At 37.2% G+C, this 27,710-nt stretch overlaps 2 long non-coding RNA genes across 3 annotated transcripts in view; one reads left to right on the forward strand and one right to left on the reverse strand.

Annotated features, from left to right (window-relative positions):
- Positions 1–4,925: 4,925 nt before the first annotated feature.
- The window catches only part of LOC309665932, a 53,525-nt gene continuing 30,740 nt past the window's right edge, over positions 4,926–27,710 (forward strand). For both annotated transcript variants that reach the window (XR_014266783.1, XR_014266784.1), the window contains exon 1: positions 4,926–9,581. This is a non-coding gene — a long non-coding RNA (uncharacterized lncRNA). The remainder of the gene's footprint in view (positions 9,582–27,710) is intronic.
- Positions 26,156–27,710, reverse strand: part of LOC309665935 — a 358,088-nt gene continuing 356,533 nt past the window's right edge. The window contains exon 5 of the long non-coding RNA XR_014266788.1: positions 26,156–27,493. This is a non-coding gene — a long non-coding RNA (uncharacterized lncRNA). The remainder of the gene's footprint in view (positions 27,494–27,710) is intronic.

The raw sequence follows: 27,710 nt of genomic DNA on the forward strand, positions 1-27,710 counted from the left end.
ATAATGTAGGATCATGGCCGGAGAGAGCATAGACTTTGAATCAGAAGATCTTGATCTGAATCTAGGATCCAGCATTTACTAGTTGTGGGGCTCTTGGGAGTGTTAGTTACTTTCTCTAAAGCTCAATTTCCTCTTCAACAAAATGGGATAATAACAGTGCCCAACATAGAGTCAAACACAATAACAAGTATGAAGTGCTTGACCTTATAGCTGGCATAGAATAAGCACTTAATAAATCTTATTTTACCAAGATATTTTCCGGAGAAATGCAACTTCAACTCCCACAAGGATTCTTAAAATACACCTTCATAAGTAGCTTTCCCCTAGTTTAAGATTCAAACTTAAACTGAGCTTCTCGAGACTATAAAAATATGTAATATCTTTCCCTTTTTGTCTTTCTCTCTATATATATTTATATGTAGACCATACACGTTTGTACGTATATATAAATATAGTCTGTGTGTGTATTTTATAATATATACTTTTTTTTGATTGCTAGAGGAAATTCTATGACTTCACACAACTTGAATTTATGAGATTGTTAAAGGAACCATGGGCATAATATTGGGGTGAAGAGAGGAGAAAAGGAATTAGTGGAAAATCAACTCCTCAATGGAGTGCAGTAATGAAATTTGTATATGAAACTTGTTATTCTGTCTTCTTCCTGGAAAACTTTACTTTTTCTGCAAGAAAATATCACCTAGGAAAATATTCTTTCTCAGTCTCCCTTGTTAATATAGTCCCTTGTTGCACACATAGAGGTACAATAGTTTAATAAAACAAAGAGTGACTTGACATTTCCAGCACTCGGTTGTTTGTGTTCACCTGTGACATTTACAAGTGAAGACATACAGAGCCTTCTTTTGTTTCCTGGATAATCGCTCAGGTGTTAAAGAAGAAGTTGATTCAGTTTTAAATGGTATGATTTCCTCAAGCCTTGGAAAAGTAATTGATGGATTTTCTTCTTCTTTTTTCCATAGCTCAAATATACACACTGCAAAGTCATGTCTAACTGTTTAATTTTACAAGACTGAAAATATTGGATTTAAAGCTTAGGTTTTAGTTGAGGTTTATTCTTGGTGTCCAACCCTGTCTAAACTTTCACAGGCAAATCGGAAATGAAACACAATTGAAACTAAACCAACCCTTTTCTGCCTGCAAAGGGACCTTAATATTTCATTTTGTGTTTTCCGATGGAATCTAATGAAAACGTGATTTTATACAGATTCCTTGTGTCAGTTATTCCCTGTATCCCTTCTAAACTTATCTGTGCATTCAACGTGAAGCTTCATTAAGGCTCAAGCCAAGTAGTCTTTAAAAAGTACAGGGTTTTTGGTGATAGACAGATGGTGGCTTTCATGATGTCAGGAAGTGTCAGATATTATGGTTGGCTTCGGAATGGTGGCTACGATCCAAACAGATTGGGAAACAGACAGAAAGAGCAAGAACACCATTTGTTTTATTTAGATACATTGTGAACAGAAGGAAGCAAGACAGAGCATACTTTTACACATCTTTTTTCCACTCCTTGTGAAAACAGTTTAGGATCTGTTATGTTATATTAGCCCTTTCATTATGCAAAAACATGTGAAAGCCAGAGACGCTGGTTAGAGGATTTGTCTCATTGTAATTTTCTATGAAGTTTGTTTATTTTTATTTTTGCAGAATGTGATTTTTTGAAAAACTTCCCTCTCCTTGGGAATATCAAATGCTTGAAACAGAGAACTGAGACGAAGCCCTTTAGAACGGCAGTACTGTTAGGAGAGTATGAAGAGAGTATTGACTTCGTGACCCAGATGAGGGACTCTCAGAGAATACTGTCAAAAAATTGCAGTTCCTCAAATGAAGGTGCTTCTTCATGAAGAACTGTAGATCTATTTCTGTAAGGATTTAATTCACATTGGCAGCCAGAGGGCAGTATCAGCTCCAGACAAATAATGTTGGGTCTAGTTACAGGATTAAAGTTAAGTATTCAGTCCTAGACCTTGGTATCAGGGCACCGCAGTGTATCAGTGGGGGACATCTTGATCTTAATCTAAAAGAACATGTAAATTTTCTGTCATATTCAACAGACAAAATGCCTTTAAGCTTCCTTTTTTGCTATTGACCTATATTTATTTATTATCATAGTATTTTACTCCACCCCTTGGGAGATAACTAGAATCGGCATTTTTGATAGATTAGAGATGCAGTGTCACTATCTGCTCCACAGCTGTGTCCCTAAATCATGGTGGAAGTACTGGAAATATGGTCCCTAATGTAACTACTTATGTATTTGAATATGAGGGACCGTATTAAAATCCTAAATAAGGAAGGATATATGTTACCCAAAGAAACTGATTGTCTTGGGTTATATAGAATCCAAGGATTTGGGACCTGGAAGGACTCTGAAAGACCATTCTACACTAGTGGTTTTCACTCTGTGCTTCATGTAGCCCCCAAGTTTCACAGAGGTGCTTTAGAGGCTCCTGTGTAGGGTGAGTGAGAGGTCAGGCCTCCAGTCTCCTATCTCTGCTTAATCTAAACAGCTGGGTAAATGAAGACTCTTTCCAGCCTAGGGACAAACAGAGACTGGAATCTTGGCTTCAGAGACAAACATTCCTTTAATAGAAAAGTGTAAAGCATTTGGCTAGGGCTGAGAGTTGGGCATGACTGCATTTTAATTGCTCCCTAAGTTCAAACAGGAGTCAAATTCCGGAGAGAGTTACGGGATAACTCTGATAGGGTAAAAGGAACTCACATACATCCCGCTTCCCTCTCTGTTCCCCCACCTCCCACCATGATTTGAATCCTGATGTGACCAAAATACCCAGAGGCTTTAAAGAGGTAGGAAGCCCTAAAAGTAAGAAATCTCAGCCATCTTCCTAGGATCCCTCATAGCCTCCCCTTCCCCCCTCACCACTCGCCCCCCCCCAAGAAAAAAAAAACCCACCACTGCACAGGCAATACTTCAGCCCACAAGATCTAAAGCAGAGGAGGCACGTTTTTTGGAAATGAGCTAATCCACAGCAGCATAAGACATAATGTGAATTCTTTATTGGGGAGTTTTGAAATTCACAATATACATGCTGAGTAATAGTTAACAGTTGTTAGTCATCTGTTCATAAAAATGCAAAACAAATGCTTTCTTTTGTTTGTTGAGGCAAGCATACACGTTACACATTAAGGAGGGAAAATATTAAGACATCTAGTTAGTAGAAAGCCCATCCCTAGATTGTGGGTAGGGACTGGAGTAGACAGAAAAGGACGGTTATACAGACCCTTTATGCTAAGGGCATTTCTGAATCGAGAGTTAGGGGGCGAATCTCGTATAATTTCTACAAAGTTTTGGTTTATGCAGTAAATTTTATTGCCTTAAATAAAATTAATCCTTGTTCTACCTTGGAAAGTGTCTGAACCACTTGACAGGTTAAAATTATGTTTCTCCAGAGCGTGAGTTTAATAACAGCTCTGGTTAGGACTCATCAACTGCTGAAAGAACTCTTGTAAGGAGAAACGTAACATTAGAATATTTGCTGAGGCCGTTAATTTATATCATGGAATTAAAATATCTAGGAGTCATCTTAAATCTCACTTGGACTTTCAGGGGTAGCACACATTGAATCTATATTAAGGTGTGGCCCATCAGAAGAGAAAGCATTTGATATATTATTTATTGCTCAAATGTTATTTCATTATTAAGTTCCAGACAACTACATGGAGAGTTGTATGTAAATTAAGATGCCACTGCTTAGCAGTTCAACTTCTTACTCGAAAAGAGACTGGGGCTTTTTTTTTTTTAATGTAATTTTGTATGAATTTTTAAATTATTTTTATAGAACATGATTTGTTAAAAAAAAAAAAAAAAAAAAAGAAAACAAATCCCCCCTTACTGGAAATATTGAGCACCTGAAACAGAATGAGCTCATTTTAAGCTTTGTAAAAAAATTCTTGCCTGATTTTGACAACAGGAAAAATAAACTTGTGACTTTACAAAAGTGGACAAAATTACTTGCCCATGTTGGTTGGTGCTAAATTCCTGGTTAAACCCAGAGATGCAGACTCCTGTCCCAGGATAATTTTGTCAAGATTACATGGGTAGTTCTGTATGTTACCATTCAAGCGTCAACAAATATATACACACTTACTAGTTTAAAACAACATTTTAAAACACGTGGTCAAATATATACATGCTTACTAGTTTAAAACAACATTTTAAAACACGTGGTCTGGAATTATACCTAACCTTTGTCGCATATTTCCACATCCCACACGCCTGATAATGGCATGGAATTGTTCAGTTGCATATTTACTTTATATATAGTGTACTTGTTTTATTTTTATGACACTAACCTCTTCTGAAGTCTTCGTAACTTCAACCACAGAATTTTTACCCCTTCAGGGAGAAAGGGAGAATTATAGATGCTGACTGTCTCACTTCTGGATCCTTCCAGCCCATGGTAGGGAGAGCTGAATCTCTGGTAAATTGGGAAGAAGGAAAAACATCTCTGAAATTCCTTCATGTTAAGATAATAGGTAGAGATGCCATGCTAACTCTCATAGGGAGAAAAAGAAATTCATCTTTATTCTTGACATTCAAAGTAGCCTAAGTTGATACTTTAACACGTTTCCTTATGGTCTGTTTCTCTTTTTTTGATAGAAGTTTTTCTTTCATTATATCATATACAATCCCTAAATTAAACGGTATCCTTGAGTAGTGAGATTAGTGCAAATTTTTATGCTCTTCATTGTAATTTCCTCCAATATTCAATTTTCCCATGGTTTTGAATTTCTTTTATAGTCAGGAGAAAGTGCTTAAAATAACAAAAATAAAGTTAATATGGCAGCAGTTTCGAGGTAGATTGAGTATAAGAAAGTTAGGAAACACGGGACTGTTTGGGATAGACTTGAGTATAGGAAAGTTAGGAAACACGGGACTGTTTGGGATAGACTTGAGTATAGGAAAGTTAGGAAACACGGGACTGTTTGGGACAGAGACTCTTGGTAGGAAGATGGAAAAAATGGACTTCAAACTATAACCTACCTCTGGTTAAGAGCTCCTGTGATGTTAGTAGGATCCATCTTCCTTGCCTACCTTTGGGTTGCCTCCCTTCTCAGACTCTATGGAGAAAAGTTATATGATTCAACCTCACAGAATCACAACACCCATTCAACAGAAGAAGCTATTTCCCAAGTAACTCAGAATGCTATCATTGAATCATATTGACTTGGATTGACTTGATTTGAGGTTTGTGCCCTGCCCTCTCCTTGAACCAATCATTGTAGACAGGAAGGGAATAAGCTGACTGGTTTTGCTTATTTCACGTATGCAACTCCTGGATCCTAGGGGTGATGTCTATTTCATCTGAAGAACATGGCTGAGAATGGAATGAAGAGTTTACCCAAATCAAAGTTAAGATAGGTTTCCCATAAAAAGAGGGAATGGATGCCAAGAATAAAAATACGCAAATTCCGCTAGAGCCTTTATGACAACACACTCTTTAATGTTTTCTCATCGCATCTGCATCATTGTGCCTTCGTGTACCTTCTGTCACTTCTCATCACTCATATGGTTTCAAATACTTAGCTGACTTCTCAGTTCATCTCTCTTCTGGTCTCTTCTCTTCTCACTGTGCCCCTTAGGCTATCTGATCCCCTTTGAATGCTTTAATCAGCATGTGTGTTCAGATACTTACTAAGTCTTTATTTCTATCCCAGCTTTTGCTCCTCAGGATGAGACCTTTGCATCCACATGTCTAACAGACATTTCTACTTGGATGTCCCCTAAAACTTCACTGGTCCCAAAGGGAAAGTCTTATCTACCCCTTTGAATTTTTCCTTTTCACCTTCTCTTAGGGAATGTCACCTCCTACATCATTATTTTTTGATAATATCATTGTCTCTCTTTCTCTCCTGCTACTGTCATCTCTTGACTGCATTGCAAAACTTGTTTTCCAGCCAGCAGTGCTGAGGCTGAGTTCCACCCTGATCCACCCTTCCCTCTGGCCAGAGTTAACCTGACCACGTCCACTCTTCACTCTAAACTCAAATGACTTTGCCATTTCGTTCAGGGTAAGCCCTACTAATGTGGTTCAGGAGGGACCATTAAGCTTTTGTCTCCCCTTAGTTCTCTAGCCTCATCTCTCATCACCCAGGCCCTGAATTATTGGGCCAAACAGTGACAACTTACAGTGGCTTGAGTGTGCTGTTTTTTATTTAATCGTCTCCAGGCATTTGCTTGTCTTATAACCTCTGCTTGGGAGATCCACATTTTAGCCCGATTATTTGCTATTTCAGGGTCATTTCTTATGGATAAACTTTTCCAGTCACCTTTCATGGAGAACTGCATTATATGCTTCCACCACCAGACACCAGCTGTAGTAGAGTTTGCAGTCTTTTGAAATTCCTTTATCACTTGACTTTCTTACCCAATGGGCTAAAAATCCCTTGAGGGTAGAACTCTCTATGCCCTAGTCACAGTTGTATTTCCAGCCCCTATGACAGTGCCTGCTCTTAATTGTCTCCCAAAATAATGTTCATTGAATGTACTGTGAATGTGGCTATAGGCAAATATTTTAGCTTTATAGTCAGACTGTTACATTTCTCTGCAGATTTTTGGGACAAGTCAATCAGGATGGTCCTGCTAAAGAGGGCTGTGTTCCTTTATCTTCAGGAGTTATTGGCATGAAATGAGACAGTTTTTTTTTTCTTTTTTTAATTAATTAATTAATTAATTTATTTATTTTTGGCTGTGTTGGGTCTTCATTGCTGCGCACGGGCTTTCTTTAGTTGTGGTGAGCAGGGGCTACTCTTCGTTGCGGTGCGCAGGCTTCTCATTGTCGTGGCTTCTCTTGTTGTGGAGCACGGGCTCTAGGCATGCAGGCTTCAGTAGTTGTGGCACGTGGGCTCAGTAGTTGTGGCTTGCGAGCTCTAGAGCTCAGGCTCAGTAGTTGTGGCGCACGGGCTTAGTTGCTCCGCGGCATGTGGGATCTTCCCAGGCCAGGGCTCGAACCCACGTCCCTTTCATTGGCAGGCGGGTTCTTAACCACTGCGCCACCAGGGAAGCCTGAGACAGTTTTTTTTGTTTTTGTTTTAAAGTACCTATAAACATCAGCTCAATAATGACAGATTGATTAGGTTTCATCTCTGAAGGGAGTTGATGGCCTAACCGAAGGACAGGAATCATTACCTTCACGTGGTCATCAATCCCCATGAAATATCCTTCCCTACAGTAATTTCTCTTATAAATTGAAAAGTGGAAATATATTTATGCAAGGCCGAAGATTTCTGTTTTCTGCCATTTCAGTTGTATGTGTAAGGCATTTCTAGAGACTTAATATTCTGTACTCAGGCTTCTCAGATTGCTTAATACAGGTTTCCACCCTCAGCTTATGTAGTGGATAAGATCTCCTCCTTCATTGCTTCTAACCCTATGATCAAAGCAACAATCAAAACCCATTTCAAGTGAATGCTATTCTGAAGGACATTTGTACATTTTCTAGCAGCCAGTCTTCCTTATTACAGCATGGCTCGGTTTAAATTTCTGGTTGCCTGTTTATACATGGGGTTTTCTTATAAGAGGATTCTTTATTCTTAGGGAGGCAAACCTATACAGTGAGAGCAAAAAAACTCATATTCCAAACTAAGCATCTACTTGCTAGTTTGAAGGGTGTTTTGTTTTAAAATTATTGTTTTCATTTGGTATGAAGGCTAATGTGATTTATTTATATAAACATATATAAGGAAATCAACAGGTACATGTTTAAAAGACTATCTCATAACTGATGACTTAAATTATTAGGGTTTCTATAGATGTGTTATCAGATTTGCTTTCATGTGTAATGGCACATAACCGAAGGTCATATATTTTAACTTATGTTTGCGGCCAATTAGACTCATATCTGATCCCACTTGTGATCAATAGCAAACTTTGGTGACACAGCTGGCCACATTATGTGGTGTGTAAGAGAAAACTCACTCTATGGCTGAGTGATTGGATAGTTAGCTTGGTCACATTTGCAGTAAGTTCTAAGCAACTCAACCAACATTCTTTGATCATGGAATGTGAGTAATGTGATGATCTGTGGAGAAGACTGAGTCTTTGGAAATGCATTTCACAGGAAAGCACATTCCCTACAGGTGTCTTTCTCTGCCTTTATTCTTGAGTAGAACAGTGAATAGAGTTAATGAATCTGGTATAAAGCCAATTATTCTCAGTTAGGAAAGGAACATAAACCAAGTTAATCCATCTTTGTTTCATATCTGATATGCTCTTATACTTGGGAGGAATACTCAGATTTCTAGATTTTCCTGCTTTGAAAATTATTCAAATAAATTTGGACTTTTTTTTTTAAAGGAATTCCTTTATTTTTATTATTTATTTATTTATTTATTTTATTTTTGTCTGTGTTGGGTCTTCGTTTCTGTGCAAGGGCTTTCTCTAGTTGCGGCAAGCGGGGGCCACTCTTCATCGCGGTGCGCGGGGCCTCTCACTATCGCGGCCTCTCTTGTTGCGGAGCACAAGCTCCAGACGTGCAGGCTCAGTAGTTGTGGCTCACGGGCCTAGTTGCTCCGCGGCATGTGGGATCTTCCCAGACCAGGGCTCGAACCCGTGTCCCCTGCATTGGCAGGAAGATTCTCAACCACTGCGCCACCAGGGAAGCCCATAAATTTGAATTTTAATTGTACAGACATGCTTTCGCCCATTGCCGTTGCCATCAAGCCAACTCAAGTGGCTTATGAACAGGGTGAATGATTGCCCCTTTGCCATCAAGCCAGCCATGATGACATGGGACTCGGTTACTCATTATTTCTTATTGTGAACCAAAAATCACCCTGTGTGCCAACCATTTTCCTTTATGTTTTGCTTTTATATGGTTTCCAACTGGCTCAGCGAATGTACTGAAAGTGTTTTAGGTTGCATCTTTCAAGGGCAATTATTTTAGATTTTTATAATCTTAAGAGCTGCTGCAGAAACCATATACATTTTTAGAAAATATCAGTGATGACGGTCAGAAGAGTATTTGAAATAGTACTAGGTGTGGAGTCAGTCAGCTTGGGTATGGATTTTGACTCTCTGAGAGTTTAGCTACTTGATTTCATACAGATCACTTTATTTTTCTAGGATTCAATTTCTCAGAAATAACAACAGTCTCAGAGGCGTCAGTGACTATGAAGTCTTTGTAAAAGTCCTTATCATGGTGTCTGGCTCCTGGTAGGTGGACAAGAAGCAAATCTTTTTAAATTAATAATTAATTCATAAGTAAAGAAAATAGGTTATTTTAAAAGACCAAAGCACGAAAAAGCGAACATTGAAGATTGAGCTACAGATGAAGTTAGTGTAAATTAATCAGAAGTAATGGAGTTATAAAGAATCTAATTTCAAATCAAGATCAACTACACTGAATTCCTGAGATTTTATCCCACCCCTATTCCTAGGTTAATGTTTGCCTTAGTAAGTTTTTGTATCACAGTAAGGAAAGGATTATAGCTTTAAATACCCTTGACAAGTTGGAAAAATAAACTGCCAGATGACAAGCTGAATTTTTTGACAACAAATTTCTTTGTACAGCAAATACTGTAGAGGGAAGATCTACATAACAGTAAGATATTTATATATATATTTTTTTAAGATTTTTTTTTTTTGATGTGGACATTTTTAAAGTCTTTACTGAATTTGTTACAGTATTGTTTCTGTTTTTATGTTTTGGTTTTTTGGCCGTGAGGCATGTGGGACCTTAGCTCCCTGACCAGGGATTGAACCTGCGCCCCCTGCATTGGAAGGCGAAGTCCTAACCACTGGACCACCAGGGAAGTCCCTATATAATAGTAAGATTTTTAAAAAGACAAAGATTATAGCATTCTTTCTATAAGTTAACATTATAGTGTCTTCGAAATGCTATGGGGGTTATTGCAGAAAGATATGAAGCAAACGAAGAATTTATGAGAATATGTAATTTAAAATCATCAGCTCTTGTATCATTTTTATGCATTATTCATTTAATAAATATTGAGAACACACAATGTGTCAGATACTGAGCTAGGTTCTGGGAATGCAAAAGCCTAGACAGAAATCAGTTCCCTGCCCTTACAGAGCCATGATCCAATGAAAAATATAGCTATTAAATACATTTTACATATGTAGTAAATTTTATGGAAGGAAAATGGAAAGACCTAACAGTATCAGTAAGAGGCCAAGGACTCAGGAGAAAGTTCCCTGTAGTCTGACATCTGAAGAAACAGTAAGTATGAACAATATCGGCGAGTGTGCATAGGCGTATGCACCTATGCACGTGTGTATGTGTGTGTGTGTGTGTGTGTGTGTGTGTGTGTGTGTGGTGGGGTGGGGGGTATCTTGAGAGAGAGAAGGGTTACAGAGAGAGGGTAAACTTACATTCAAAGGCCTGACGACGAGAGCCTATGTCTTTGGTCTGCAGGGGAGGGGAAGAGAATGGGGGCTGGAGAGCAGATGAAGCTAAAAAGTAATCAGAAGCAGATCTTGGAGCATCTTTTAAGCCTTCAGAAGCATTAAAGATATTTGTTAAGGAGAAGCCACTGAAGCATTTTAAGGAAGGAAGTAATATGATCAGATTTTTGTTGTTGTTAAACTCAATTTTGACAACTCTGTGGTTTGTTAAAGCGCATCCACATAAATAAAAAATGGAATGCAGCACCTGGAGAAGATTAAACAAAAAAGTACTACAAATTATTTAACAAGTTAAAAGTACTTATTTTTGTTCTTTTTTTTTTTTCTTTCTTTTTAAATTGTGTAGGGGAAAAGGCCATAATATTCTAGGACAGTGCTTCTCAAACTATCTGTGGTAGAGGACTAGTTTCTTTTTCCCAATCTATCACAGAACGACACTTCTATGAAATGCAATAAAGATGAATTACTTAGAAAATAAACTTAAAACAGTACATACACAATTCAAGCCTCAGTTTTTTATTAGATTCAACAAGACACAAAATTGAATTTCCATAAATATGATCAGAGCAAACATAACAGAGAGAGAAGAAAGAGGGTCACAAAACCGATATACATTACTCATTGAAAGTGTGTGGGCGATTAAAATTTCTGTACTTATCTCATGCAGACCAATGAAGAAAAATAGGCAAGAAACCACAGTTTTGTTTTAGGAATAGTTTATATATTGATAATGATATCAAAAATTTGTTCTCCGTATTTTTTTTTAATTAATTTATTCATTTATTTAATTTTTTTGGCTGCATTGGGTTATCGCCGCTGCACGTGGGCTCTCTCTAGTTGCAGTGAGCGGGGGCTACTATTCGTTGTGGGGCGCAGGCTTCTCATTGTGGTGGCTTCTCTTGTTGCAGAGCACAGGCTCTAGGCACGTGGGCTTCAGTAGTTGTGGCACACGGGCTTCAGTAGTTGTGGCTCGCGGGCTCTAGAGCGCAGGCTCAGTAGTTGTGGCGCACGGGCTTTGTTGTTCCGCGGCATGTGGGATCTTCCCGGACCAGGGCTCGAACCCGTGTCCCCTGCATTGGCAGGTGGATTCTTAACCACTGCGCCACCAAGGAAGCCCTGTTCTCCGTATTTTTTAAGGATAAGAAAAATGGAACAAAATTAAGTTCAAGAAGGATTTGGATACCATATAGAGAGGCATGGAACTAAAAAAAATTTTTTTAAAAAGAAAGAAAAACACTGAACTCTTTGCCCATATAGGTCCATTATTATCATGGAATATTAAATTCCTCTTTGTATGGATACAGAATGGCTTTGTGTCATTTTGCCTGTCACACAACCCACCCAACCCAGGAGCATTACATTGACATTCTTGCAGGCAATAAGAACCAGTGAGTTTGACTTTTATTATTTTCTACAACATTATGTTATTAGTGGCCTTGTTGAAAAGTCTAATATTACTCAGTTTACGCCTGTGTTCTGCATTCTGAGAAACACAGCATGGAAAAACTGTGATAGACCTGCTCAGTTAATATGTGCTTTTAATATGTTAGATAATGGATAAAGCAGGAGAGAGGTTTTCAAACAAGCAGCTTAATAGATATATGGATGCCAGTGGATGTTAAAACATTAGTTAAATATACACCATCAATGAGTTTCATCAATTTGAAAGTTTTCTATTTTTCCTTAGGCATTCATTAAATTTCTTGTTAGTTCAACCCATCTTTATTAAGCATCTATTAAAAGCCTATAACTGTTTTGGGAGCCAGGATCATAGAAAATATGACCCCCTGTTTGAAAACTGCTCGTATTGTAGGGAAAAGTGTACAAAAACGTGTAATTGCATTGCGATTAACCACTGAAGAAGCTGTATCTGTAGTAGAAGTTCAGTTTCAGAAAAGACTCAAACTCTTGTACTTCCTCTCCCAGGAGTAGGCAAATAGCATTGTGTAATATAAAATGATCAGCATATGTATTTTAGGGCTTAATACAATTTCCCAAGCTCAATATCAGTTTCATCAAGCCAAGTATTCCTAAACTGGCCTTTCCAGTTTTGCTTTACTCTTTTTCCTGTTGAAACTATTCACTAGAATCTAATAATAATCAACAGGTCATAATCAGCTGGTAATAATTTTAATAATAATGTTAATAAAAATAACTGATTTATTGTCTGTTAGGTGCCAGTCACTTTATACTTTATATTTAATTCATTCAACAACTGAGAGGTATGCCCATTTTACAGATAATGAAATTAAGGTAATTTGCCCAAGATTATCTAGCAGTTTTGTGGCAACATAAAACTCAAGCCCAGACAGTTCTGCTGCAGCATTCTCCAGTATTAGTCCATCACTATGATTTTTCTATAGACTGCTGTCCCGATGCGCAAATCTTTTATGCTGGTGCCTACCTGCATTCCAACCCTTTACCTTCAAATAACAATAAAATCCATAACTTCTCCTGCAGGTCTTTATTTCTCTGCATTGTCTGTTCTCCACAAAGAATCAGTTTGTTACATTATGTGGTAGAACTGATGAACTAGGCTTCTCTAAATCTGAGAGTGTATTTTTTAAGGTTGTAACCCAATTCAAATCTATTTTTGAAAGAAGGTGAGATAAATCTTGAGTATATCAATTTTATTTTATCATTGAAAGAACACATAATAAAATTGATGTGTTCTGGTTGTTCTATAGCAAAGTAATAGAGAAAAAGTCTTTAAAAAACTGTTCGTTAATCCCTATTTTCCTTAATATCATACATTTGCATGAATACTTGCATTCTCTACCTTGTGTTTGGCAAGCCTTGGGCATTTTAAATTAATGAATTTCTCAGCCACTTAAAGAGGAGATTTAAAACCAAGTTTACTCTCAAGATGTAACTTGAGACTGAGTTATACCACTGTTTTATTATTCCTAATGGCACTGAGGCAATCCACGGATACTTCATCCTGCAGTTTTCTAGTGTTATGAAAATGCATAATGTTAATCATTGTAATACTTTATAATCTGACCATAAAACCAATGTTTATAGTCAGTTAATCATTGTATTACTTTGCTTTAGGTAATTTAGTACATTACCATAATGTAGCAATCTACTTAATATAAATTTTAAAGTGAACACAATAAAGTTGTATAGCGTTAATATATTATTCATCCTAACCTGAAATTTTAAAATACAACTGAAGTTTGGACAGAGTTCAGATGTTCTGTGACTCTGGTTTCCTCCATCTTGGCTGGGAAAAGAGTGAAGGCCTAATAAAGGGCAGAAAAGTAAACAGTTATTCTACCTCCAATTATTTATGCATCCATTTCACAACCTGTTTTGGCAAGAATAGGTTTGGATATCCTCAGGCCAGGAGTCTACACGTACTCATTTTTGAAAGAGTGAACTCCAGTGAAGGGAAACCCATCCCACGTTCAAAAAGAAAATCAGTAAATTTGGGAGTAGTTGGCATTAATTTCATTGAAATGAGATAGTGTTTCTCTTATAAATGACTTCAAGGAATACTTTATGAACACTTTTTAAATTAACACAATTATTAGCGGAATTGGACATTATCTTTGTTTTGAAAACAAACATTTATTGAGTGGCTATTATGTCTCAGGCGCAGTGCTAAGTGCTCTCTCTTTACATTATCACCTTTAATCCTCATCATAGGCCTGATGGAGAGATGGCATTCTCAGGACATAAAACTTGGAAATCTTCTAGTAATGCTAAGCTGTGGTGGTAGATGGGATTTTTAGAAAGCAGTAAAGAAATCTGCGCGTACATGTGGACTTTTCCCTCCATTCTTTGTGTGATAATGAAGAATATGGATACTATGGAATCATAATGCCTCTTGGCCACCAGAGTCTCAGCATAAGCATTTGATGTGTCCATACGCGGGACCGGCTAGCAGATTGAAAGAATCGAGAGAGTATTGTTAGGAATCAAAGGCTGCATGTATGTAGCTGTCTGGTCACCTCCAAGATGGGTGAACATCAGTCAAAGCAGTTTCTAGATATCAGTCTCAGTTTTAATAACATTTGCCAAAGACAGTTTTGGTGTGTATAAGGAAAATTGTCTGGGAATTCCTCTATGATGGCTGGAGTCACTTGCCTTTAAAAAAATATTTTCACTGTCTTTAAGGGATTGATTCCTTTCATGATTATCATTCCTGAAGAGACATTTAGACTTTTAATATTTGTATGTGTCTTTGTTCTATTATGTGAACTGTATTGTAAACATTTTATGGCAGAATTTGTGTCTTGTACTTTTTTTTTTTAAACAAGTTTTTATTTATTTGTTTATTTTTGGCTGTGTTGGGTCTTTGTTGCTGCGTGCCGGCTTTCTCTAGTTGTGGCGAGCGGGCTTCTCATTGCGGTGGCTTCTCGTTGTGGAGCACGGGCTCTAGGCGCACAGGCTTCAGTAGCTGTGGCTCGCGGGCGCTAGAGTGCAGGCTCAGTAGTTGTGGCACGCAGGCTCAGTAGTTGTGGCATGCAGGCTGTAGAGCACAGGCTCAGTTGTTGTGCGCACGGGCTTAGTTGCTCTGCGGCATGTGGGATCTTCCCGGACCAGGGCTCGACGTCGACGTCGTGTCCCATGCATTGGCAGGCGGATTCTTAACCACTGTGCCACCAGGGAAGCCCTCTTGTACTTTTTTTCTTACCCTTTAGTCCCTACCAGAGTATTTTGACTATTGGAGAATGAAACATTAATTTAAATAAATGATTTTTTTTTTCAATGCAAGTTTCTCTAATGAATGCTCGGACCTAGAGAAAAATAAATGAAACAGAAACTACTTAAGCAATGATGAGAGTAGTAGGGAAGCTAATCCAGTGTTTCCTAAACTTGCTGCGTATTATACAATCACCATGTGGTCTTTTAACTGTTTCAAAGCTAAGGCCACACCCCAGACAATTAAATGATAAATCTAGCAGGTGGATGGGGAGTGAAACTCAGTACTTTTTCAAGTTTCCCAGTAATTGCAATGAACAAAAAGATTTGGGAACCACTGAGCTATTTTATCATATATAATGGGCGTCACTTGCAAACTTGGCTTCACTCTGTTTAAAATAAATCCTTCTCAGATTATATATTTTCATTTAATAATTTTGTCCAAATATATACCTAACAATGATTGAGTAGAGATTATATAATACACTGTATATCTTATGAATGAGTGTCATGGGGCTGGGTTGTGAGACTAACATTTCTCCCACCATATTTTAGACAACAAAAGGCACGTAAGTGGAGTATTTGGAAAAACACGATAAGCCTAAACAATAAGATTCACTAAAAAATAAATCGCAATAGAATATTTAATGTTTGCAATTGACAATACTGTTATACTTCAGCATTACATTTTTCAGCTATTAGTTTTGATTACTAGTGCCTTTAGAAGAAGCTTATTGTGAATATTCAGAAAAAGCAAAATTAGTAAATAAGGAATTAAGCTTTTTTCTTTTTTCCAGTGCTTTAGTTAACAAAAGTATATACAGACTTAATAATACTAATAGTAATGAAAAGCTATAACCACAGCAACACCTGCCATATATTGAGCATCTATTTTAGGTTCTTTTCAGAGATTATCTCCATTCTTGAAATTGACTGTGGTATTCCCATCTTGTATTGAAAAGGAAATGGGCATTCAGGGAGACTAACCAATTTACATAACTGGTAAGTGCAAAGCTGGGACAACTTGAAAGCATATGTTATTTGGCTTACTTCATTCTGTGTCTCTAGTCACAATAGCTAAGTTCTGACTTCCTCCAAATTTACAGTATTTTTTTCCAATATGTCTGCCATTTATCAGTAGACTAAGAAGATGGAGTTCAAAGAGGAATTACTTCCTGGGCCTGCATGTCATCATGTTGAAATCAGGAAGGTGTGTATGTGTTTGTGTGCTTCCTTAGGTTGGCACATCTTGAGTCCGGTTTTGCATATATATGGGTGAGATAAAAACGAAAATTGCATGCTGGTGGGGATTAAAACTGTTGAGCTTTTGGAAATTGGCTCATTCCTGTGTTTGCTGCAACCAGTCTGGTGCTGTGTGTCACACTTCCCTGCCATATGCAGGCACATTGGCTCTTTTCCTAGGGAAATTGTTTATTTTAAAACACACTCAGGAGACACTATTGGCTAAACAGTGGTTATCCCTGTTTTTTTCCCATAGGGAACTTAATATTTTGTCATTGTTGTACAATTCTAATGGCTTCTTGTGTTCAAGCGACAAAAACCCAACTCACACTAGCTCAAGCCAAAACAGCAGCAGCAAAAACTAAACTCAACAACCAGTACAGGTTTCTTGGAAGGATTCTGAGGTAGCTCAGACACTAAAGGAACTCCTGTAAGAATGACACTGCTTTGGGGATCTTAGGGATAGATAAGCAGGCTGTATCTACTCTAGGCTTTCTACTTTTCTTTGTATTTCCATGTGTGTTTACCTCATTCTCTTCTATGCCTTCAAGTACAGAAGCGTGTGTGTGTGTGTGTGTGTGTGTGTGTGTGGAGGGGGTTGGCAAGGGGTGCAAGGGTGAGTATATATAGCTTTGTGCCTATGTCGTCTCAATTTCGGGATTTGAAAGAGGAAGGAGTTCTCACCATCCTTATTCCCAATCCAAAGGTAAAAATATCCCAGGGAATGTCTCTGCTTGTCCTGGCTGGGTCCCCTGCTCTCTCCTGAATGTGTCACTGTGGCCAGGCCTGGGTTACACGTCCAGTTCCCAGAGTTGTAGGATTGGCACCCTCCCCTAAACTCCCTAAGATGGAGCAGAGAGAGAGCTGAGCCTGAATGAAAGGGGAGGAGTTTATTCTAGACCAGGAAGAAGAAAGAGTGCCTGATGGACTAAAACAATAGGTGGCCATTACACAGGCGTTCTTTAATTCCTTGGTACCAAGTTACTTTCCACGTTACTTGGTAGATAAGGAACAGATTTAGATTAAGGGTAGGTGCCTTTCCTACTAGTTAAAGCTGATTGAGGACGTAGTTATGTTATTGAAAACGGTAAAACTGCAAGTAATTAGGGTGTCTAGCTGTCATTTTGGTTTTGAATGATAGATAAAAATAAGTATTTTGAATTAGAATTGAGGTTAAGTCAAAGCCACTCACTCTTACTGAAATTACTTCTCTGAGCCTCATATGTCTCATTAAGTGGGAGAATATAGTACCTATGAGGTAGTGTTTTACATGGATTCAATGAGATCATTTATAAAAGCTTTTAGTCAAGAATTTGCCATATAGTAAATACTCAATGCCTGTTAATAGTAACAAAAGAGCTAACCAAGTCTAATGATAACAAAAAGAACCCTAGTTAGTCATAAGTTAGAGATCAGAGTGGAATTATGTATTAACATGTTCACATCAGGCCTCATTTTATAATATATGTGTGTACATATATATTTATACAGTATGTGTGTATATACTTGTATATATATTCAGTATACCACTTTCAAAGATGAACAGATTATCTTAAATCGGTATGGACAAGGCATGTAGAATTTCAACAAATGCTATTAACGTCAGCTCTGTTTTGATGTTTTCCATATCACTAGCTAGAATTTGAACCTTTATAGTTTTTATATTTTAATCTTTCCTTTTAAAATTCTATTCCACATCTGTACATATTTATGGAATCCTGAACCTATGTCCCTAAGTAGTCCTTTATGAAGAATATTCTGTAACAATCACTTGTGTTATTTTAAAAAGTATGAAAACCCAAATATTATAAAGCTTTTAACAATATATTTGTATTTTCCTCAGCCCCTTGCATAATTTAAAGCACTTATGTGTAAATGCATGAAATATATGGAAATAATAATCATATGATATTTATAAAAAATAGATGGCATGTCCAGTGAAAAGGGAGTATTTGAAAAATTAGTTTCACGTTCAGAATCCATTTAACTAGGTGTGTGGGAGAGAAGAATTAGTGCCTTTGTTAAAACGCTTCTACTAAAAAAAAAGCTTACTAAATTTGAAAATAGAATGACACTTTATTTTGCAAGACACAAAATTGTTTTTATTTTTAAGAAAAAAATATAATTGTTGACCACCAGATGGCTCCCATATTTTTAAAAATTCAGCAGAAAGAGTGGAAATTCTATTCAAAGTATATAAACATAGATTTAAAAGGAATACAGTTAAAGACAATGATATAACCTGTGAACATCTTAAGCATACAAACATAATTGAAGTTCCATAACTTTTGGAAATTTCTCTCTCCCTTTAAAAAAGAAGTATGACGTATATATGAACAGCATGATACAATGTACTTTCCGGGTTTTTACTCCACTCTTTGAAAATAACCATGTTGTTAGTATTTCAAGATGGAAGAATAAATAGTATGTAGGAAAAAATCACTCAAAATGTCAATAATAGAATGGCTTTAGTATTTTCGTATTATGTTTTAAATTACACACATGGCGTGTCTCACAATTAATGTAAGGACAAATCCGTATGCTTTTGTGTTTACAGATTCTGTCCTGGGACTAACTATGTATTATTGACGGGGCATCTTTAATGACCCCCTCCTCTTTCTATAAGTATCATTCCACAGGACATTTAACACTAATGTCACATTACAAATCAAGTTCTCCATGAAAGCAAAATAATTTTGACCTGTGTCAAAAATGGAGCCAATTTGTGATGAGGGATGCATTACGCATCACAGCTCAACTGAGGACATTGCTGTTCCCACAGACACTGTTTTATACCAGTTTTAATATGTAAGCTATTAAGATAAAAGACCGTGTGCTTGTTGCCCTGACAGCTTTTTTAAAGGCTAAGCTGTCCAATTTGTCTTTCATTAAAAGCTTTGTGAAGTTTTGTGATTTGTAGTCACTGAGCCGTTGAGCTTTCAGAGCATACAATTCTATTTTGAGAAAAATTTTTTTTTGTCAATAAAAAAGGCATATGCTTCAATGAGTCATCCTAACAGAGCAAACTCACAAGAAGGAGTTGACCTGCCCTTCTGCCCAGCTCCTGAATTTCCCCTACCTTGTCTTGTTAGCACAGAGCTTGCCCCTGTGCCTCACACCATGGAGAAACCAAAAATGGGGAGACAAGGTCTCCTTAGCCCATATGGTTTTATTTGTGTTCCGCTGGCACAGTTATAGTCATACAGTAACCAACATAAATTTTTAGTTTTATTATCACCTCTAAAAAGAGACAGAAATGTGAAAATTGAAGCCAGAAGGTTTGTATCACAGGATTAATTAGGCAGGGCCAACTGGAGTCTCACTCCTCCTGGCAGCAAGTGCCTCAAGAAGGTGCCTGCCTTCAATTATGGAACCACAAAGCAATTAAAAACCCTGTTTCTTTTTCCTGAGGTGATACTTGTTACTTGATAAATCGCTTTTTTAAAAATTCTCTGGGGAGCTGAACTGGCTTGAGGTGCAATCTACCGGGGTAGATATTCATGGAAAATTGATTTAACTCTAGCCTAAGTGCAATAGGTTTAAAATAAACGTGAAAGGAATGAACAGTGTGTTTCTTGGCTGACATTTTATTGGCCATTTTTTTTAATGCAGAAAAGACTAGATAATTAAGAATTGAGACGTTATGGATCTCCACCAGCAGCTATGAATCGAATTGGTCAGCCATCCCAGGCATTTTCTCCTAAGTCACACTACACATTTTTTTTTTTTTTTTGTTCACGCTACACATTTGATTAACCTTTTTCACAGGGCGATTTGTACAATTCTGTGGACAAAAATGTGGTGTGCACAAGTCAGAATTAAGTGCATGCCTCCCAGAGCCCACATCCCCTTTCTAATAGAGAATCAGCTCTGTATGAAATTATATCTTTCTACCTGATTTATGTCCTAGTCTAGTGGGATTGGAAACTTGGATCTGTTGTTCTGTTTCTCCAAAAGGAACTTTTCTTGCTTTTCACTGTTAGTTGCAGAATTAGAATAATAATGTAATTCTCAAAAATAGCTATAAATATTGAGAAATAAGCTTCAGTTGTCTTCTGTATAGCTAGTTTTTTGGACTGGGATTTTACCACTAGTACGTAAATCACCTAGCTAACCCTTTTTCCTCTGAAATATAAATAATTTAAAATATGCAATAAGTACAGAGTATAACTGGTACAGAGAACAGTGCTCTATCAAGACATATGGGCTTAAGCTTTATCAGTGATCTCATACTTCCTGTTGAAGAGAGAAGCAAAATATTTTTTAAATCAATAGGCTAAAAACCATGATTGTAAATACAGGAATGAGACCCTACTTTCACTTATAAAGCATATTATGTATGATTTAATACAACAACAGAGACAGACTTCACTCTGTGTTATTTTCTATGGTTTGTGTTTCTGAATTAAAAATGTTTATTTAAGAAAGTTAATGATAAAATATTTTATCTCCTCACTTTTTCACTTGTTTCCTTTCTTTTAAGTTTGAATATAGTGTAAAGTTTAGGCAAATGTTTAAAAAGGCTTATTTAATATCAAGATAGTAAAAATATTTAAGTGATTATAATCAGAAAAGAATTTACAGTCTTTCAGTGAAGATAAACTGACAAAATATGACCTTAGAAATCTAAATTCTAGTCACTAGAAATTAATTCTGACAAATTCTATTGGGCTTTCATTATGGCTTATCTACCGGTTGATCTATCTTTCTGTTTCTTCAGAAAAGCATGATAATTCTTTTCATTACCAGCCAGATTTGACACAATATATTTTTCCTCCTTTGTGTTGTGATTTAACGGGCCTAAGTGTTTATTAGAAGAAAATGCCAGAAGGACAATATCTTAGGAAATTTGAAAAGGTGCCAGAAAATATTTGCTATTTCCTTGTACATTTATTTTAGACCTGGCTTAAAACTTTCAGCAATAGGTACCTGAATAGATATATGGTCTCCTTTGCTACTGGTCTTAGTAGAACTAACTACTTTGTCTTTTTTTAATTTTTTTTTTTTTATTAATTAATTTTATTTTTGGCTGTGTTGGGTCTTCATTTCTGTGCGAGGGCTTTCTCTAGTTGTGGCAAGTGGGGGCCACTCTTCATCGCGGTGCGCGGGCCTCTCACTATCGCGGCCTCTCTTGTTGCAGAGCACAGGCTCCAGACGCGCAGGCTCAGTAGTTGTGGCTCACGGGCCCAGTTGCTCCGCGGCATGTGGGATCTTCCCAGACCAGGGCTCGAACCCGTGTCCCCTGCATTGGCAGGCAGATTCTCAACCACTGCGCCACCAGGGAAGTCCTACTTTGTCTTTTAAGTGAAGCAGTCTGAAGAATGCAGTCTGTGACATGGTAATTATTTCTATTGGAACACTGGCCATGGGTATGCCTTTGGGAACAAGGCTAATTGTGGGTCTAAGATCTTGTTATGATCTTTTGTCCTCTCCTTTGGCTCTCTACTATGTTTATTGCTTTTCTTAAAATTTCCCAATGTCGTAGACTGGATCCCCAGATGGGCCCGTGATTCCCATCTTCTGGTATCCAAGTGTTTGTATCACCCTGCCCTTGAGTGTAGGTGGGACCTGTTAATATAAGGGACTTCACTCCTTGATTAGATTATGTGTTGTGGCAAAAGTGAAGTGATTTTGTAGATGCAGTTAAGGATCCTAATCAGTTGATTTAGTTTCATCAAAAGGGAGATGATTCTGGATGGGCCTGATCTAATCAGGTGAATGCTTTAAAGCAGGGACTAGAGGTCAGAGACTTGAAGCAGCACAGATTCTCCCTCTCCTACTTGCCCTGAAGAAGCAAGCCACTGTGAGTCCGATAGCCACAAGGAAACGAATTATGTCAACTACCACTTCAGCTTGAAAGAGGCTCTTGAGCTTCAGATATGACCCAAGCCCTAGTCCAGTCTTGTTTTCAGCCTTATGAGACCCTGAACAATAAACCCAGCTAAGCTGTTCCTTGACCCCTGACCCATGGAAACTAGGATAAAAGATAAAATAAAGTTTGTTACACAGCAATGGATAGCTAATACATCCAACACAACTATTCATGTCCTAGACATCTATTTCCTAAATTTTACTCAGGACATTAATGCCAAAGTATGTTAATTGGTGTTACAGACCACACTGGGTAACTGAACAAAACATTTGTAACTTACTAGAAACAGTTAACTAGGTTTCTCAAAGGTTTTACTCTTCTAATATGTACTTCTCAAAGGCTTCTTTAAATCAAAGAAGAATTAACATAACTAGTATATTCCAAACCTCTAAGGAACCCTATTTTTCCATGTGGCCACTTAAGAATATAGTATTCTAAGGATTCCCCTTAGGAAAGGAACTTTTGGGTCAATTCATCATCCTAGTTTAAAAATCATTACCCTCTCTCTGTAAATTAGAAATCTGTTACTAGCAATGACTGAATAAATTAATTCAAGTTACAACTTTAATGGCTGTTAGGAGAACAATGTGTTAAACATTTTTGAGTGTTTTTACTTTAATATAACATTGAAAGAATAGGGCTTTGACCAGAAGAAATGTACCTCTGTTAATGAAGATTTTAATGTATTTCAAAACAATGACTTCATCCACTGTAGAGTTGTTAAAATTCAAAAATATAAAGATAATTGAAATTTTGTAATCTGGTTACACTCTTGCTAAAGCTCAGTATAGACTAACCCTTAGCCTATCATTTGGATTCCTAACATAGGTGTCTGCATATGATAAAACATATAGGTCACAGACATTGTTCCCAAAATTTTAATTATGGCATTCGTTTTAAATAAAATGTTTGGAAAGGAAAAGAAAATGTTGCCAGGGAAGATTTTTCTTCTCTTCAGCACAGGGCCATTTTTCAAGCTTGTCTGCCTCTTACCTAATAAAGTTCCCAGAGAGTCAGTTTGCTTCCTTTACCTCCTTAAATTTGCTTGTTCCCACTGGGCCTTTTGAGATCATTGCCACAGAATCGATGTGAAGAATTCCTGTATCCTTCATTTTTGCTGCTTCTGAAAGCTAGCATTTAAGTCTGAATGGTGGGGAAAATAAAATTAATGGAAATGGGTACCGACTGATAATGTTTAACTGAATTAACTTAATTAGTATGCCTTTTACTTTAAACTTGTTAATTTTCTTCATAACTTTAAACACCCATTGTAATATTAGACTCATTTATAGAAATCTAAGGTCACTTTGCTTCTAAGTACCTTAGTACCTTATATGGCATTTGCATGAGAAAAATAAATGCTTAGAACCTTCTAGAAAGTTCATTGGAAATTCAGAATACTAGAGAGCTTATTTATATTTCAAAGCATTGCTGAGATTCAAATTTACCTAATAGATAAAGTTGTACAAAGATTCCAGTCTGTTGGATACTCTTTCCCCTTAAATTCTTAATGAACTGGTATTGTTTTCCTATATGTAGCAATAGTAATTTCCTTCTACATTCCCTGAAAACCGTAATGGATTGGAACCTATATTTCTTCCTACAGGCCTATGTTATGATTTTATTGTCACAAACCACAGGGGGCTTCATAAATAAAGAAGATGAAATTGGACTTTATGATAACTCTAATTCAGGATTTCTCAAATCTGGCAGCATTGATGTTTTGATAATTCTTTGTTATGGGAGACTGGCCTGTGTCTTGGAAGATATTAGCAGCATCCCTGGGTCTCTACCCAGTAGATGCCAGTAGCACCCCTCCCCCTAGTTGTGCCAAGCAAAAATGTGTTCAGACATTGCCAGCTGTCCCATGGGAGGCAAAATCCCTGCCAGGTGAGAACCATTTTGCTCTAATTATATACCTTCTACAATTGGGAAGTTGGCTGGCTTCATTTTAAAAAAAAAATTTTTTTTATTGGAGTATAGTTGATTTACAATGTTATGTTAGTTTCAGGTGTACAGCGAAGTGAATCAGTTATATATATACATGCGTCCACTCTGTTTTAGATTCTTTTCCCATATAGGTCATTACAGAGTATTGGGTAGAGTTCCCTGTGGTATACAGTAGGTCCTTCCTTATTAGTTATCTATTTTATATATAGTAGTACATGTTGTCAATACCAGTCTCCCAATTTATCCCTCTCCCCCTTTGTCCCCTGGTAACCATAGGTTTGTTTTCTACATCTGTGACTCTATTTCTGTTTTGTGATTAAGTTCATTTGTACCATTTTTTAAGATTCCACATATAAGCGTTATCTTATGGTATTTGTCTTTCTCTGTCTGACTTACTTCACTCCGTATGACAATCTCTAGGTCCATCCATGTTGCTGCAAATGGCATTATTTTGTTCTTTTTTATGACTGAGTAATATTCCATTGTATATATGTACCACATCTTCTTTATCTACTCCTCGGTCAGTAGACATTTAGGTTGCTTCCATGTCTTGGTTACTGTAAATAGTGCTGCAGTGAACATTGGGGTGCATGTATCTTTCTGAATTATGGTTTTCTCCGGATATATGCCCAGGAGTGGGATTGCTGGATCATATGGTAGTTCTGTATTTAGTTTTTTAAGGAACCTCCATGCTGTTGTCCATAATGGTAGTACCAGTTTACATTCCCACCAACAGTGTAGGAGGGTTCCCTTTTCTCCACACCCTCTCCAGCATTTATTGTTTGTAGATTTTTTGATGATGGCCATTCTGCCTGGTGTGAGGTGATACCTGATTATAGTTTTGATTTGCATTTCTCTAATAATTAGTGATGTTGAACCTCTTTTCATGTGGTTGGCTAAATTTTAATTTGAAGGTGGTTAATATTTTAAAATTTTCACTCATTATTGGTGATATGGTGCTAAGTAAACCAGATGGCATTTTTGGTACTGCAGCTGTGTTTTTTTTAAATCTGTTGTGTTTGATCCATGTTAACAATTAGGACACAAAACTAAAATCTTTTGGCACTTAGTGAAAAGTGTTCAAGTATTGCATTATGGCACATAATTTTTTGATGCATGCGGTATTATAATTTTGAAAGCACCTACGATTATTGTCAAAATATTGAGGATGCTTGGAAAGGGTGGTAGTTGGCAGGAGTTGAGCCAGCACAGAGGCATATTTTGGAGACTCCTTGAGCTTATGGAAACTTCCTAATTTGGGGGGCTAGAAATCAGAAAGGACATTTGATTGTTTGAAAGAATTACTTTGTCCATGTTCCCTTTGCTTACTTTTCTTCAACTGCAGCAGGTGGAATTGAGCAAGTGTTACTTACGCATTATGAAAGATTCTGCTCTGGTGTGTGCTTTTGCCTCATAAGATTATCTTAGAAACAATCTTATATGGTCTTGTTAACTGGTCTTAGAATTTTATCCCATGCTTCATGGTTTCCTGAAAACAGAAAATTCCATGTTCTGGAATAAGGAAGAGAACAGGATGAAAATTCCCTGTTTGGTTAATTTCCTGTAAGGCTTATTTAAGGAGAAAATGGGTTGGCAAAGAAAATTGTGACCAAGGGAAGAAGAGTAAATTAGGCCGTCAGAATAGGGGAGGGACGTAGAAAACAAAAAACTGGGTCAGTGGCCTGACTCACCCAACTTCCCAAGTTCAAGCACACTGATTTCCTCAGACTACAAGGAATCTCAAGGAGCAAGGGAGGGTAAATGTTTTTCAGTGAGGATTTCTCCAGGAAAACTGCCTTCATCCTGAAGAACAACTTTCTGGTCTTTAGTATAACGTTATCTTTTACTTCATACCCTCAAACTACTTTCCCCAAGATCCCTCCCCCCTAGTAGGGTATCTGGATCCAGATTGCTTCTTGAATCAAGTCACATGCTGTTCTCAGGAAATTCCATTCTAGTGTTGATCCCAAGTCTCTAGTCTAGAATCTTACCTTTCTGGTATCCTCTTTCAGTGCCATTTTTCTTTAAACGGGAGAAACTTCTGCATGTGTGTAAGTTCACAGATATGCATTTGGGAAGAGCATCATCTAACTTTACCCACAATCTTATGTACCCATGATCTTCCTCAGAAGCCCATCAAGCAAAAAATTTTGTATATTCTCTTTCATACCAGTAAGTAGACATTTTTCACAGTTTTGAATATTACTCCAGTCATTCTTCCCCCCAAAAGGAATGGTCTACTCAAAAGATAAATTTTACTGTTCATCTTAGAAGAATGAATTTGCCTAAAGTTAAAAAAGATAGTCTTTTGAGCTATAAGATCTTAAGGTTAAAAATCTCCACCGTAGATTTCATTACATGATTTTTAACAGGTCATTTTGATATGTTAGTGAATAATTTCCTTTGGGTCCGTGATACTAGCTAGTTATTACAAAGTCTGCTTTGTAGTAAATGTTCTTTTGAGGTTACTGTATGTTTGGACAAGGGACATAGATAGTGCCTAAATGGATGTTCTGTGGTTTGAGGATCCTTTCTGGAAAGAGTAAAATATTATTCACCTATAATTTTCTCTTACCGTGACGTTTATACTCTTTTTCTTCTTATCAGCATTTAAAGATAATTTAAATCTTTCCATGTATTGTCTCTCTACTCATTTACTGTTCATTCTTCACCTAGCTCTACCTCTAATAATCTGGCTTCTTCCCTGTCAGTTTGCAAATCTATTTTTGCTAAGGCTACCTTTGACTTCCTTGTCATTAAATGTAACAAGCAATTATCAGCTGTATCTTATTTGATCTCTCATTAGCACTGACCTCTTCCACTGGCTTACAGGTCACGGACAGTCTCCTCTGTTCCCTTCTACCTTTATGAACATATTGCACAGACTTTGTTGCTGTCTTCTGTTCCAATGTCCAGCAGTTTTGCAGTTCTCAGGATTCTATTCTAAGCCTCTTTTCTTTCATGTCACATATTTGCCTATTAAGTCTCATCCACTCTTAATGGCTTCATTACCTCTCACACAGCAGAGACCCCTATTTCAATTGCCTATTGTTGTATAACAAACCACTCCAAAATTTAGTGGCTTAAAACAACAACAACTTTATTATTTCTCGCTAGTCTTGGTGTTGACTGGGCTAAGCTGCATGGCCTTCTCACTTAGTACAATAATGTCAGCTTTGGCTGCATCGTATATGGGCTCAATTGTCCTGGAGAGCCAAGATGGTTTACATGCCTGGCATTTGATGCTGGATAGTGGCTAGAAGTTGTTCTGAGACTGTCAATTGAACATCAACAGGCTTCCCGTACATGTGGCTTGGTCTCTGCACAGCATGGTGGCTGAGTTCCAGGAAGAAGTGTTCCAAGAGTGAGAAATCCTAGAGGGAGGAAATAGATGCTATAAGTTCTCTTTAAAAAGTATATCTGCGGATAACCAACAGGTACCTACTGTATAACACAGGGAACTCTGCTCAATATTATGTAACAACCTAAATGGGAAAAGAATTTGAAAAAGAATAGAGATATGTATATGTATAACTGAATCACTTTGCTGTAACCTGAAACTATCACAACACTGTTAATAAACTATGTGCC

This window comes from Balaenoptera physalus, assembly GCF_965194825.1.
Source record: "Balaenoptera physalus genome assembly, chromosome: 8".
NCBI classification, from domain to species: domain Eukaryota; kingdom Metazoa; phylum Chordata; class Mammalia; order Artiodactyla; family Balaenopteridae; genus Balaenoptera; species Balaenoptera physalus.